Here is a 15301-nt window from a genome sequence, read left to right as displayed (position 1 = left end):
TTTAGGGATCTGAAACTTCTTGTCTGGATTAACCCAAATTTCTTCAAATAGAGAATTTAACTCCTTTGATGCAGGGAAATTAGCAGAGTATTTATTTTTTACATTTAAATAAGATTTCTCCTCCACCACCTTCTCAGGAATGTGCAGGACTTCTCTAATAGCTTCTATCAGGGCCTGTATTCCTTGTGACAGGGCTGCATCCCCCCACTCGCGTCCACTTCACCCTCCTCTGTGTCTGATACGTCATCATCAGTGTCAGCCTGCAGGATCTGGGCCAGAGTACACTTTTGTGGACAAATGACAGGGGTCTGAGATGCTGGTATGGGAACTGAATCTCTAGTCATCAGGTCATCCACAGACTGTCTTAAGTATTGCGTTTCTTTCTCATTATGGGATAATTTATTAGAAATATTTGCGATCATCCCTTTAATGGAATCCAACAATGCAGGTTCGGACCCACTAGCCTGAGAATGTGAACTATCCTGGGTACACTGTAGTGAGTCGAAGACAGACACTCTGCTGTGCAGGAAACACACTCCCTTGACATGTTAATGTGAAGGAACACACACTCACACACAGTAAAGGTGAAAGCACAGTTAACCCACACAGAGCCCGCAGTGAGACACAGAGAAGATGGAGCCAGCCATACCGCGCCCTCTATGCTAAAGTCAAGCTCAGCTGGGTCGCAAACTAAGCTTCTTAATAGGGCTTAGTGGTCTAACACCGTCCCCCCCCCCCTTACTATGACCCCTTGATACCGCTGAGGAAACGTGGAATCTTTGTAGAGGAGCTGCGCTTCCCTGCAAGTCCTGTCAGTGTGAGCTGCAGATGGAAAATGGTGCTGTGAGCTGCTGGATCCGCTCAGTGAAGTACCCAAGGCTCCTAGTGGACCCGTCTATACCCCATGGTACTAATGTGGACCCCAGTATCCTCTATGACGTAAGAGAAATACAGTTAATTGATCCAAATTTCTATAATACATAGTCTACGCATTTTTTCTAATTGTTGGAAGATTCCAAATGTGTCTTGCTCAGTTTTATACAGTAAACCAACATGTAGTCATGAATGCCATTCCTTCGTCTACAGTAGGCATTCCCAACCACGGTCCACAAGGCACACCAACAGTGCAGGTTTTAGTGATATCCAGGCTGCAGCACAGATGGTTAAATCAAAATAACTGAGCTACTAATTAATACCCCTTTCTCATACGTCCTAGAGGATGCTGGGGACTCCGTAAGGACCATGGGGTATAGACGGGATCCGCAGGAGACATGGGCACACTATAAGACTTTGAATGGGTGTGAACTGGCTCTTCCCTCTATGCCCCTCCTCCAGACTCCAGTTAGACTCTGTGCCCAGAGAGACTGGACACACACTAGGGGAGCTCTACTGAGTTTCTCTAAAAGACTTTATTGTTAGGTTTTTTATTTTCAGGGAGACCTGCTGGCTACAGGCTCCCTGCTTTGTGGGAGTGAGGGGAGAGAAGTCAGACCTACTTCTTCTGAGTTAAAGGATCTGCTTGTTAGGCTACTGGACACCATTAGCTCCAGAGGGTTCGATCACTTGGTGCGCCTAGCTGCTTGTTCCCAGAGCCGCGCCGTCAACCCCATCACAGAAGCCAGAAGAAAGAAGCCGGGTGAGTATTAGAAGAACAGAAGACTTCAGTGACGGCAGAATCTCGGAGGTACCGCGCAGCAGTCGCGCTGCGCGCCATTGCTCCCACGCACACAAGCGGCACTACAAGGGTGCAGGGCGGGCGCCCTGGGCAGCAATATACCTCTTCCATAAGCCTGGCAAAAGATGTATACAGTGCATAGGCACTGTATACGGACCCCCGCCAGTATAAAAATGTAAAATAATAGCGGGGCTGAAGCGCGCCGAGAAGGGGGCGTGGCTTAGCCATCACAACTCGATACAGCGCCATTTTCTCCTCACAGAGACGCTGACCCCGCCAAAGCACTGTTAGACAGCTAGCAGTGTAAAACAAGGAGGGCACAATGATTTAGTGCAGTATAGGTGACAAAATGTAACACTATATACTATAATGTGCGTGTAGTTAATGAGTTGTGAATAAGTTTCTGTGTTTTCCCTGTCAGATATACCCATTATAGCTTTTTAGTACACGTGTGTCGACATGTGTGAGTGCCCTGCCGCAAACAGCTATGGGAATCCCTGTCGGCATTGCCGACTCCTGATGGTACTTGATTCAGTAGATGAAGTGTCAGCAGGTCGGTAGTTGTAAGCTTTTCCAAAGTAAACACTGTATGGGAGACACAGTAGTAGGTGGGTGACCCTGTCGGCACCAACTGTTATTACTGGGTGTAAATTAACATGATGTAAATAACCTATACCTGTATATATATATATATATATATATAGTACGGTTCCATTGGACTGTAGCTCGAGCACAGACGTGGTTGTCCTTGTGGGGGAGTGATATTAAAATTATGTGTATATACTTCCCTCAGACCCCTCGGGGTCGCAAGAATGTTATTTTGCCTGGTTACTACACCCTGTTGTCAACAAATACTATGGGGGAAATTTACTAAGCTCCCGATTTTGACCGAGATGCCGTTTTTTCATCAAAGTGTCATCTCGGTAATTTACTAAACACTAATCACGGCAGAGATGAGGGAATTCGTAATTTTTTGCAAGTCCAAGTAAAAAATTACGAATGAATACACCATCGGTCAAATTACGCCTGTTTAGATATGAATCTCGGTCATTTACTATCCATTCGTAATTGTAATTGCTGCCGTGAAAATGCATTCGCGGCCGCGAAAAATTACACATCGTATTTTTTTCCTAAAAAAAAACGCGCCAGCATTTGAAAACCGTGTTTACATGTGTACTCAATTATCCATTACTCACACCTGAATGTTTGGCCCTATAAAAGTGTTCCAGGCACATTTTGAACTTCTCTCACTCTGAAATGGCGGCTGTGGTGTGTGCCAATGATTTTTGGTTTGCTGTGGGATACCTTAGACTGCTCCATGAGGCTTCCAGGAATCAGGCCCAGGTAAGTGAACATGGTCAACAGGTTGTCCAGGTACCGCGGAGGCTACGCCAGCCTCGTTTTTTTAGAGGGCGTTTAAACTTAAATGCATTGTCCGATGATAGGGTCATACAGATGTTCCGCCTAAATAGAACCAACATTTTCCACCTGTATGACCTTGTCAAACTGGGCATAGACCCTGAGACAGCACGCTCTCGCTCTGTCTCAGGCCTACACAAACTCCTGGCTGTGTTACACTTTATGGCTACTGGGAGCTTCCAGGCTGTGGCAGGCGACGTCATTGGTATCTCACAGCCCACCTTTTCCAGATATTTGAATCAGGTGAGTCTAAAAATACATAGGCGGTTATGTCTAAGTGTTGCTTCTGTAAGTACAAACAACACAGTATTGTAGAGAATACCTAACATGACACTCACCTTAGCTTGTTTAATGTCCACTCAGGTTTTGGATGTGTTGGAGCCACACATTAATGCCTCAATCTGCTTCCCTACCGAGGAGTCGGAGTGGAGAGCTGTCAGGGTAGCTTTCTATGAGCTTGCTGGCATGCCCAATGTGCTGGGGGCCATAGATTGCACACACGTTCAGCTGAGATCACCTAAGGGCCGCCAATATATATATACTAATAGGCATCTGGCACAATCAACTAATGTCCAGGTGGTCTGTGATGCAAACCTAAAAATTATGAGTGTTGTTGCAGGTTACCCTGGTGGCTGCCATGACTCCTTCATCCTCAGTCAGTCATCGCTCTTCGATAAATTTGAGGACGGACAAATGCCTGATGGCTGGCTGTTGGGTATGTTTAAAATGTTTTGTGTGTATGTCTTTTAACCACAAACTCGAGTTTTGATTAGGTGAAAGAATAATCTAACATATGTACTAATGTTGACTATATCTGTTTTTCAGGTGATGGGGGTTACGGCTGCTACTCTTGGCTCCTTACTCCATTGTCCCAACCTGATTCTCCTGCTGAACACAGTTACAATCATGCACATAAGGCTACGCGGAATGTGATAGAAAGATGTTTTGGTGTGCTGAAGTCACGGTTTCGGTGTCTGGATAAATCTGCAGGCCTTTTGTTGTATAGTCCCTCAAAGGTGACTAGAATTGTGTTCTGCTGCTGTTTTCTCCATAATCTGTGTTTAAACCAACATCTGGCACATGATGAGGGAGAAAGCAGTCAGCAAGCAGAGGAGTTAGACCCATCTGGTGACAGTGTGAGTACATATGTAGGGAGGCAGGTACGGCAAGAAGTGATCCTGCGCTATTTTTCAGGTCAGTTTTAGTAGGCTGTAATTATCCTTGACTAAACACTTTGCACTACTTTCTATTGTGTGTTTTGTAACTTACTGTTTGTTGTTTATAGTGGTGTGTACATTGTACTTAGTTTATGCTAAAAATACATTTTCAGTCATTACCCATGAAAAACATACATACATACAGAGCAGCTTCGACAATGTTTGAGACGGACACAGGAAGTTGTGTGTTTGTCAAATACAAATTTTTATTTTGCAAATCACATTGGGGTTATTTTTTCCGCTTGTGTGTGCTGGGTGCTGTGCTTTGTGCTGGCTCACTGGCACGTGCTCTGGAGGAACGCCGAACAGGGGAGGTTACTGGCGTTTGGATAGGGGTCGTGGTCCCCGAGCTGGAGGTTACTTGGTGAGCTCCCATCAATGTAATATTGCTGCTCAAATTATTAATGCTTGCAATCAGTTGAGTGTTGGTTGCAGTGTGGCTGGCTACAATCCGGGATAAGGACTCATTCACAACCTGGTTGTGCTGAATGAGCTGAACGAGTGCCTGCTGATGGCGCTGTTGCTCATCTATGATGCGCGTTAAATGAGCAAGCATTTGGCTGTTGTCAGCCCTTATTTGCTCCATTGAGGTTGCCATTCGCCCTACTTGTACAATCAGTCTGCCCGAGTTGCGACTAATGCGCGGTAGATGATGGGGCAGACTGGCAAGGTGTTGTGTATGTGCGGTCAGGCTGGCATTGCTTTGTGCCTGTTGGCTTGTCCAACTGGCCCAAAAGTCATCTGGTATTTGGGTTGGGGGCGGAGCTTGTGCCAGTTGTGGACTGATGGAGGCTTGGGGGATATCCTGCAGCTGTATTGGCTGGCTTGGGTCAACAGGTGTAAGTTGCAGTGTGATGGTTGCCTGTTGGTCTTGTCCCTGCTGGTCCACGTCGGCCATCAAGCTGGGCTCTGTATGGGGTGGCCAACATGCAATGTTTATTTGTCAATTTGTTTAAAGGCTACTTCTACACACTACTACATTCATAATACTCCATTTGTATAGTTTTTGGCGTTGTTTTTCAAAACTTATAATGTTTTTTTTGTTCAAAAACATATATACCAACACAGGCGGCCACATAGACAGATTTGCATAATCCACACCTAACTACCTCCCCTCCACAGCATTACAGTGTTATATCACCTCCCCTGACCACGATATAGACTACTTACCTGGATAGTCCAGATGAGCGGAGCCAGTAAGCCATCTACATACTGGACAGGGGAGATGTGTGAACAATATAATGTTGTGGATGCTGTTTTTGTTTGGGAATTTTATTGGTATTTTATTTTAATGTGCACGTGTGTGGCCAAATTTTAAACAAATGTCTGTTATTTATTAAAAATGATGTTGTCGAGATCATCCACTAAGACCTTTTAAAAAAAAACATTTTCACCTTTAGCAATTGAAGACGTAACATCACATTGCTTGTTCTGGAAAACATGTAATCTCAAAACCAACTAACAACATATTAACTGTACTGTGTATATTATTGCCTATGTGTTTAATTTCTGTTTTTACTCACCAGATAACTGAGGTGATCGGGGCTCATCACTCTGCGAACTCGCCAATAGTGCCAGTGGTGGCTGGGGTGACACTGCCGAAATGCGTCGCCTGGGTGGGGATGATGGAGCCGCAGATTCCGTGCCAAGACGCCGTGTCTTACTTGGCCTCCTGGGTAAGTGGCCCGAGCCCTGTGATGGGCGCCTTACAGGAGGTCGGCTTCCAGAAGCAGAACCTATGTGAAAATCTAAACATTAATATTTTGTACTTCTATGTGTTTTCAGAATATGTGACTACAGTGAAGTCTTACCTGCAATCCCAGCCTCATCCTGACTTGTCTGAGGCCTGTCTGGCCGGCTGGTCTGTGGGACTGTTGAAAAAGTGGACCAAACATTATTACCATGCTTTGTGTAAAAATTATAACTGCAAAGCCTTAGTGTACTGTAACCATCTATTAGGTATTGGATAAACAAATAATTTCTGATTAAGAGCTTCAAGCTTCATTATTTTGTGTTGTATATCCAAATGTACATGATGTTGCACACAATAAATCTGTTACATTTGAGAATTATGCCTCAGATATTGCAGAGATTGACTACTTGCAAATGTTTGAAAAATGTAATATTGGAATAATTGCACCGTTTTTCAGAAGTAAATAAATCTAAAATTATTTATAAAATAAGCATACAACACAGATGTCCAAGCAATATCGCAAAAATTTTTTTATTAAAAACAAAAAAACAGCAGCCATTGCACATGTTTTAGCGCAATATTAAATTTACCAAACAGCCAATGCACGGCGAAAAAAGCAAATTCTAAACACAAACACACCTTAAGGGTGCATAGGCCTGAAATATGTGAAACACACTTTATGCATCCTTTATCCTTTAAAAATGACATTTACAATATTTAGAGGACATTTAAATAAAAATCTAACAAATCAAACTTACCATCCTGCGTGGGTCGGTCCGAATCCCGGACATGAGTAGCAGACACCACTTCGGCAGGAATCAATGCCCGCACAGGCTCCTCCCAGTCCCGATAGGTGGCCCGGAAAGGGGGGCCACCTCCGGTTTTTCGTGCAGATTTGGCCTCTTTGGCCATCTTGGCCTTGACACGCCGCTTTATATCATAAAACCTCTTGCGGCACGTGTCCTCAGTCCGCCTCACCACACCCTCACTATTCACGGCAAGTATTACTTGCCCCCACAGGAAAGACTTCCTGCGGGAGGACACCTTGCCAGCATCCTGACCAAACAATTGGCGATGGTGCTTCATCAGCTCACGCACCAAAGCCATGTTTTCAGCATAGCTGAACTTAATATTCCTGCCAGTCTTGGTAGTGGTGCGTGGCTGCGGAGCCACAACACCATCACTATCACTGGAAAATACAGCAACAGGCACCCCTCCTCCTCCTCCTCCTCACTAACCTCCTCCCTCTCACTACCCCCCTCCACCTCACTACCAGCCTCCACCTCACTACCAGCCTCCACCTCACTACCAGCCTCCACCTCACTAACCTCCGCCACCACACTGACCTCTGAGTCTGACATGACAAACGACAAAAAACACTGAAAAATCAAAACACAAAACACACTCCTCCACTACTCCTACTACTACACACCACACAGCCAACACACACGCTCACTCACTCACTCACTCACAAACAATGACAAAAGACTGTAAAAAAAAAAACAAGGACAAAAAAGTAGACAAACTGTGAAAAAACAATACTACAAATATGACAAGACTACTTACACACACAGTACAGCACTCAACAATCACCAAACTCCTCTCCAAATCCACCAAAAACTCCACCAAACTCACCAACTCCAAATACACCTTCCTCTCTCCTCTCCACTAGCTAAACCCACGAGGTGCGGTGTGTTTGGGGCGGTTTTATAGTAATATGCACAGACACTCCTCCTTCACGAATACAACCAATCACGGCCGCGTGATGAAAACGAAACTTAGGACTAAAAACGCGGCAGCAATTTCTAAATCACTGCCGTAACAGACATGTGACGCAGTCGTAAAAAAAACACATAAACGCGGCCGCGAAACAGCAAACGCGGCCGCAATCTACAGCAGAAAAGCACGAATGACATCGACATCGGAAGAAACGAAAAACACGAATACGACAGCTTAGTAAATTAGTCGTAATCAATTCAAAAAGTTGCAATTTTACACTGTCGATGTCATTCGTGATTGAACTTGGACATGATTCTGGAAAATACGAATCTTAGTAAATTTCCCCCTATGTCTTATGTCGACCATAAGGTTTCCAGGTTAGATCCACAACTTGGGCATTCAGTACATGTTCATACACATTCAGAACACATTAATGTCACTAGGGACCCTGCTTGTCCGGACAAAATACATATATGTATGATGTCTATATAGGATATGTGTATATGTGTATTAAAATATGTATATTCATATTACAATTTCTAATGAATGCTGAAGTAAAGTTATTCCTTCTCATGTGCTGGTCACTCTGTTGATAAAGCTCTAGGTCAGCCGTGACGAGATGGTCTCAAAATCCTCACGAGGAGTGTGAGTGTTTATTCTTTTCCCGCCGTGGATAGAATAAAGTGAAAGTCGACCCCTGGTCTGCACGGGGCCCTGTCACAAAGGATCGTATACAGGAAGCTAAGTGATATTTTCATTATATGCTTTGATGATATTTGCATTACATACGCATGGGGGAGTGCTTGTATTCAGAAATGGTCGGTTACCTTGGCATCCGATAAAATTACCCTAGAGAGAGAGGGTATATTTTTTAAGTTGGGTCTTCTCTAGAACATTGCAGCAGGCTGCAGTGCGACTACAAGAGGTATGGGACTCTTGGGTTCGCGGGCCACTTCCATGGCCCTCTTGACTGGGAGGGCGTTGTGGATTCACCAAGGGAATGCTGAGGCTGACTCCGAGATACTGGAGTATCTTCCCTATGAAGGTGTAACCGGTGTTTGGGGATGCCTTGGTTAAGTTAATCTCGGCAGATACCACTGGTAAGTCTACCTTCTTGAGATAGGTTCCCTCACAAAGGTTGATGACACATTCTTTTGTGGGATGCAGTCATTTTAACCGGTTGGATACCGTTCTTTTTCCTCTTCTTTGCAGATAGTGGAAGGTGAAAAGGTAAGAGGTCTGCAGCCTTTTCGGGTTTGCAGAAGCAGATATTGTCTTCTGTTTCTACCACATCCATCGCATGTCGCTGGGTCTAGCTGGCTGAAGTCCACACCGGTGGGAACTCGTCTAATACTCTTCAGTCAGTCCTGGAATGGACTTGGACCAGTGAGTTAAAAATAGAATCCAAAGGGGGACATACTAGAGTTTCCAGATGATTCCCCTTACTGATTTTTCAAATAGATCTTACCGATTCTCCTCTGGAAGGGGAAGTAGTATGCGACGCCATACCAGAGTTGCGTCAGGATCAGGACATTGTCCTGCTGTCCCTGTCATAAAAAAAAAAAAAATTCTACTTAAGAAGTTGAACTACAGGATGGAATCTCTCAGGCCAGGGATCTCCAACCCGTAAAAGAAGAAAGTGGGTTTGAATGCGGTTTCATCTGCATTCAGCTTACCTGGGTTTGCTATCCAGGGTTGTCATTGCCATTTCACCGGAGTGATGGCAGTATGATGATTTTCCTTCAATAGTAAGAGCCATTATTATTCTGTACTGGGACGCTCTCCGGACTATGGCAAGGTCAAGAAACAAGTGTTACAAATCGTTGTTTCTCTCTGACAGTTCTTCAACACAGAGAATCACTGTTGATCCCAACGACGCAGATGTCTGAGGTGGGAATAAGATTAGATACTGAACTGTTGAGAGATGTTTTTTCCTGTGGAAAGAGATCTGAGGATCCAGAGTCGGATCAGATTTGCAGTGACAACCCATCAATATGTTCCGTTGATGAAGAAGATGGTTGCGGCCTAAGAGGCCTTTTCAGTGAGCAGGTAAAATGTCAGAGTGGTTTTCACGGGACCAGTTGGACATGTGGTCCGGGTCTCACCTGCACATGCACTGGAAAATAATCCTAAGGACCAGGATATCGCTCCTGTGGTGTCTGCACAGTTCTCACCTCCTAGAGCAGTGATTTTCAACCTTTTTTTCTCGCGGCACACCGAACAATATTTGAAAATTGCCAAGGCACACCACCAGTTCCCCACAGAAAAAAAAACCACACACACATTGGCCCTCACAGTAGAAAAAAAAATCTAGACATACATTGGCCTACACAGAAAAAACAATCACATTGCTCCCCACATAAATCATGTTGCTCACACATAAATCAATCACATTCCTCCCCACATAAATCCTATTGCTCCCCACATGAATTATTCACATTGTTCCCTCCATAAATCCTTATTCTCCCCACATAAATCCCATTGTTCCCCACAGGAGAAATAAAATAATAAGATTTTACTCACCGGTAAATCTATTTCTCGTAGTCCGTAGTGGATGCTGGGACTCCGTAAGGACCATGGGGAATAGCGGCTCCGCAGGAGACTGGGCACAACTAAGAAAGCTTTAGGACTAACTGGTGTGCACTGGCTCCTCCCACTATGACCCTCCTCCAGACCTCAGTTAGGATACTGTGCCCGGAAGAGCTGACACAATAAGGAAGGATTTTGAATCCCGGGTAAGACCCATACCAGCCACACCAATCACACCGTATAACTCGTGATATTATACCCAGTTAACAGTATGAACATAACAGAGCCTCTCAACAGATGGCTCAACAATAACCTTTTAGTTAACAATAACTATATACAAGCATTGCAGACAGTCCGCACTTGGGACGGGCGCCCAGCATCCACTACGGACTACGAGAAATAGATTTACAGGTGAGTAAAATCTTATTTTCTCTAACGTCCTAAGTGGATGCTGGGACTCCGTAAGGACCATGGGGATTATACCAAAGCTCCCAAACAGGCGGGAGAGTGCGGATGACTCTGCAGCACCAAATGAGAGAACTCAAGGTCCTCCTCAGCCAGGGTATCAAATTTGTAGAATTTTGCAAACGTGTTTGCCCCTGACCAAGTAGCTGCTCGGCAAAGTTGTAAAGCCGAGACCCCTCGGGCAGCCGCCCAAGAAGAGCCCACCTTCCTCGTGGAATGGGCTTTTACAGATTTAGGCTGCGGCAGTCCAGCCGCAGAATGCGCAAGCTGAATTGAGCTACAAATCCAGCGAGCAATAGTCTGCTTTGAAGCAGGAGCACCCAGTTTGTTGGGTGCATACAGGATAAATAGCGAGTCAGTCTTCCCGACTCCAGCCGTCCTGGAAACATACATTTTCAAGGCCCTGACTACGTCCAGTAACTTGGAGTCCTCCAAGTCCCTAGTAGCCGCAGGCACAACAATAGGTTGGTTCAAGTGAAAAGCTGATACCACCTTAGGGAGAAACTGGGGACGAGTCCTCAATTCTGCCCTATCCATATGGAAAATGAAAACAAAAAATGTATCTGCACACACACACTGTATTTGTCTTAATCTACATATGAAACATAAGTTCCATCATAAACCCCTATTTAGATTTGTGGTGATTACCATCTATTATGGGGGTGCTACCAACTACAGTTATCATAGATACACAAAAGAAAGAAGGAAAGGACTGTATTGTCGGTGCACAAAAGGAAGATTAGATCTGGTTATCACATCTGCCTATATGTAATTAAAATTTAACTTTTATTAGTATTTATTTAAAAATCGTGTACATTACTTACACATAACCATGAGTATAAGCGAAACATAGAGGTTAAAATTATGACACAAACAAAACATACATAGTGCAAATGAAATAAAGGTGAATTAAAGATTTAAAATGTGTGTCCACGTGTCTTATTTCAATGTCCAAGGATATATAATCTATTATTCCGTAATAGGATTAGGATTTATTTGTATGTTTCAGTCATTATTAGGCTCTTAGACGAGGCATTAAGGGAATAAAGATGTTAATTGTAGTGATATCTTAGATATTGTAGCAATATAAGCTGTTGGTACCAACTTATTTGTGACAGAACAGCTGTTGCACTGTCTAATTGAATCAGATGTGTAGTGAAGTGTAGAATACACAGGTGATGCTATAAATTCAATATAAATATATGATATACTCCGGGGGAATAAATATCTTCCTCAGTTGTTTATAATCATTAACATAAATGATAATATATGGGGATGTATCTTTCTTTTAATTGATATGTCCTCAACACGAAAACTTCTTCATTTGTTAAGGGTTGTGTCGCTGATAATAAAATACATATCAATCAGCTACAGCAATTAGATGATCAAAGTGTTGTTATCTCTAAAGACAAGAACATCTTATTTTTTAGGAATAAATGACACCTTACTCAGATGTCAGTATATAGCTTCCCAGATTATGCATCACCATTAAGCATCTGATATAATTATAATTATTAGGTGAAAGAAGCCTTCATTAAATGTATATGGGTAACAGTGTATTGAATGAAGATTTTATTATCCTGATGTATGTCACCTGATAAAGCTAGATTTCCCAACCAGCATTAAACATTAATGTTAGCACATTGTTTTATTCACAGCTGCCACATTGACTTATAGAGTTCATTTGGAAACATTTGTTGCAATTGCATCTGCTCAGTTGTGTCACATTCAGCATAAAGAGATAAAATGTGTCTATTTAAGCTTGAAGCAATATCTTCTGCTCACTGTGTATGTTAGAGGATTTCAGCAGTCACTGCTGCGTTATTCATTAATTAATTATATTGTTATCTAATCAGCAGATATAGATTATCTATATTTCAGTAATCATCTCTAATAGTATTGTAATAGTCACTACATACGGTGACTGGATCACGCTGATTATTCATTAATTTATGAAAATTTGTTGTAATTGTGTCATAGATGCTTAATAACACTGACACATCTAACATATATACCAGATAGGTTTATCTTAACTTGGAGCAGTGCTTGTAGCTTCCTATATATTTTCAACTGAGTCTAACAGCTAATGCTGCATTTTTTCTGTTGTAATAATTTCCACTATCCACTTAACAGAAATCTAGCTATTCAGGACTCAATATTCATGTATCCAAATAAATAGCTGATATTACATTGCTTGTTATCCACTTAACACAAATATAGCTGTCTAAGATTCACTTATTCACCTACTCACTGCCTCATACTAATAATCTAAGCATCATAATGAGATAAAGCTAACTAAACATTGGTGTAACATGGACATGGAAACACGTGGACATATGGAAAATCAGATAAGGGCTTTTACATGACAAAGCCGCCAATTCTGATACACGCCTGGCCGAAGCCAAGGCCAACAACATGACCACTTTCCACGTGAGATATTTCAAATCCACGGTCTTAAGTGGCTCAAACCAATGTGACTTTAGGAAATTCAACACCACGTTGAGATCCCAAGGTGCCACTGGAGGCACAAAAGGGGGCTGGATATGCAGCACTCCCTTAACAAACGTTTGAACTTCAGGTAGGGAAGCCAGTTCTCTCTGGAAGAAAATCTATAGAGCCGAAATCTGGACCTTAATGGAACACAATTTTAGGCCCATAGTCACCCCTGTAGAAAGTGCAGGAAACGACCCAGCTGAAATTCTTCCGTTGGGGCCTTCCTGGCCTCACACCACGCAACATATTTTCGCCATATTCGGTGATAATGGTTTGCGGTTACTTCTTTCCTAGCTTTAATCAGCGTAGGAATGACTTCCTCCGGAATGCCCTTTTCCTTCAGGATCCGGTGTTCAACCGCCATGCCGTCAAACGCAGCCACGGTAAGTCTTGGAACAGACAGGGCCCCTGCTGTAGCAGGTCCTGTCTGAGCGGCAGAGGCCATGGGTCCTCTGAGATCATTTCTTGAAGTTCCGGGTACCAAGCCCTTCTTGGCCAATCCGGAACAATGAGTATGGTTCTTACTCCTCTTCTCCTTATTATCCTCAGTACCTTTGGTATGAGAGGAAGAGGAGGGAACACATAAACCGACCGGTACACCCACGGTGTCACTAGAGCGTCCACAGCTATCGCCTGCGGGTCTCTTGACCTGGCGTAATACTTTTCTAGCTTTTTGTTTAGGCGGGACGCCATCATGTCCACCTGTGGCCTTTCCCAACGGTTTACAATCATTTGGAAGACTTCTGGATGAAGTCCCCACTCTCCCGGGTGGAGGTCGTGCCTGCTGAGGAAGCCTGCTTCCCAGTTGTCCACTCCCGGAATGAACACTGCTGACAGTGCTAACACGTGATTTTCCGCCCATCGGAGAATCCTTGTGGCTTCTGCCATCGCCGTCCTGCTTCTCGTGCCGCCCTGTCGGTTTACATGGGCGACCGCCGTGATGTTTTCTGACTGGATCAGTACCGGCTGGTTTTGAAGCAGGGGTTTTGCCTGACTTAGGGCATTGTAAATGGCCCTTAGTTCCAGAACATTTATGTGTAGGGAAGTCTCCTGACTTGACCATAGTCCTTGGAAGTGTCTTCCCTGTGTGACTGCCCCCCAGCCTCGAAGGCTGGCATCCGTGGTCACCAGGACCCAGTCCTGTATGCCGAATCTGCGTCCCTCTCTGAGATGAGCACTCTGCAGCCACCACAGCAGAGACACCCTGGTCCGTGGAGACAGGGTTATCAGCCGATGCATTTGAAGATGCGATCCGGACCATTGGTCCAACAGGTCCCACTGAAAGGTTCTGGCATGGAACCTGCCGAATGGAATTGCTTCGTAGGAAGCTACCATCTTTCCCAGGACTCGCGTGCAGTGACGCACCGACACCTGTTTTGGTTTCAGGAGACCTCTGACTAGAGATGACAGCTCCTTGGCTTTTTCCTCTGGGAGAAACACTTTTTTCTGGACTGTGTCCAGAATCATCCCCAGGAACAGTAGACGTGTCGCAGGAACCAGCTGTGACTTTGGAATGTTTAGAATCCAGCCGTGCTGTTGTAGCACTTCCCGAGATAGTGCTACCCCGACCAACAACTGCTCTCTGAACCTCGCCTTTATCAGGAGATCGTCCAAGTATGGGATAATTAAAACTCCCTTTTTTCGAAGGAGTATCATCATTTCGGCCATTACCTTGGTAAATACCCTCGGTGCCGTGGACAGGCCGAACGGCAGCGCCTGGAATTGGTCATGACAATCCTGTACCACAAATCTGAGGTACTCCTGGTGAGGATGGTAAATGGGGACATGCAGGTAAGCATCCTTGATGTCTAGTGATACCATGTAATCCCCCTCTTCCAGGCTTGCAATAACCGCCCTGAGCGATTCCATCTTGAACTTTAATTTTTTTATATATGTGTTCAAGGATTTCAAATTTAAAATGGGTCTCACTGAACCGTCCGGTTTCGGTACCACAAACATTGTGGAATAGTAACCCCGTCCTTGTTGAAGTAGGGGCACCTTGACTATCACCTGCTGGGAATACAGCTTGTGAATTGCCTCTATCACAGCCTCCCTGCCTGCGGGAGTTGTTGGCAAGGCAGATTTGAGGAA

At 44.2% G+C, this 15301-nt stretch overlaps 1 long non-coding RNA gene across 1 annotated transcript; it reads right to left on the bottom strand.

The window, feature by feature from the left end:
- Positions 1 to 4519: 4519 nt before the first annotated feature.
- LOC134965091 (uncharacterized) lies at positions 4520 to 6204 on the bottom strand. The gene is made up of 3 exons (XR_010188313.1): positions 6123 to 6204; positions 5835 to 6047; positions 4520 to 5220 (listed from the first exon to the last, which is right to left on the bottom strand). It is a non-coding gene; the product is annotated as an uncharacterized LOC134965091 (long non-coding RNA).
- Positions 6205 to 15301: the final 9097 nt, after the last annotated feature.

The sequence above is a fragment of the Pseudophryne corroboree genome, chromosome 10 (assembly GCF_028390025.1).
Source record: "Pseudophryne corroboree isolate aPseCor3 chromosome 10, aPseCor3.hap2, whole genome shotgun sequence".
Lineage (NCBI taxonomy): Eukaryota > Metazoa > Chordata > Amphibia > Anura > Myobatrachidae > Pseudophryne > Pseudophryne corroboree.
This window is presented reverse-complemented; position numbering and strand designations above follow the sequence as displayed.